At 49.9% G+C, this 1052-nt stretch overlaps 1 long non-coding RNA gene across 1 annotated transcript; it reads right to left on the reverse strand.

The window, feature by feature from the left end:
• Positions 1-413: 413 nt before the first annotated feature.
• Positions 414-840, reverse strand: LOC119503550. The gene is made up of 2 exons (XR_005210338.1): positions 791-840; positions 414-696 (listed from the first exon to the last, which is right to left on the reverse strand). It is a non-coding gene; the product is annotated as an uncharacterized LOC119503550 (long non-coding RNA).
• Positions 841-1052: the final 212 nt, after the last annotated feature.

Here is a 1052-nt window from a genome sequence, read left to right on the forward strand (position 1 = left end):
GCGCAACCGTGGTCGTGGTGGTTGCTGGTGTAGCAGTAGTCGTGGTTGCCGGTGCAGCAGTGGTTGTGGTTGCTTGTGCAGCAGTAGTAGTTGTTGCCGGTGCAGCAGTGGTTGTGGTTGCCGGCATAGCCGTGGTCATGGTTGCCAGCGCAACCGTGGTCGTGGTGGTTGCTGGTGCAGCTGTAGTTGTAGTTGCCGGTGCAACAGTGGTTGTGGTTGCTGGTGCAGCAGTAGTCGTGATGGCCGCTGCAGCAGTGGTTGTGGTTGCCGGCGCAGCCATGGTCGTGGTTGCCAGCGCAACCGTGGTCGTGGTGGTTGCTGGTGCAATCGTGGTCGTTGTTGCCGGTGCAATCACTGTAGTTGGGGTTGCCGGCACAGCCGTGGTAGTGGTTGCTGGTGCAGCAGTAGTCGTGGTTGTAGGTGCAGCTGTGGTTGTCGTTGCAGGCGCAGCCGTGGTCGTGGTTGTAGGTGCAGCTGTGGTTGTTGTTGTAGGCGCAGCCGTGGTCGTGGTTGTAGGTGCAGCCGTGGTCGTGGTTGTAGGTGCAGCCGTGGTCGTCGTTGTAGGCGCAGCTGTGGTGGTTGTTGTGGGAGCAGCTGTGGTGGTAGTTGTAGGTGCAGCCGTGGTGGTGGTTGTAGGTGCAGCCGTGGTCGTGGTGGTAGGTGCAGCCGTGGTCGTTGCCTGTCCGTTGCCAGAGGCTGTTTTGAGTATAAATTGTTGGATCAGTGTCACATTTAGTCCAACATTTCAAACAAATTTAAGAACTGTATGTGGAATGAAAGTTTCTCTTACCAACAAACAGAAGGAGGATGACACAGATCTTCATCATCATTATGGGAACGTGCTTTTCTGTTTTAAGAATATAATAATTGATTTTTTGTTAGATACATTTTAGTAATGAAAATTGAATAATGTCACAACCTACTAAAAACATTTAGTAGGTTGTGTTAAATATGTATTTAAACTACTACTTACTGGTATTTAAAGGCATTATTACACATTTCTGAATTACCAAAATGTAGTGTCACTCATAGCATATGTTTCATTTAGTTGT

Source organism: Sebastes umbrosus, chromosome 15, assembly GCF_015220745.1.
Source record: "Sebastes umbrosus isolate fSebUmb1 chromosome 15, fSebUmb1.pri, whole genome shotgun sequence".
Taxonomy (NCBI): Eukaryota; Metazoa; Chordata; class Actinopteri; order Perciformes; family Sebastidae; genus Sebastes; species Sebastes umbrosus.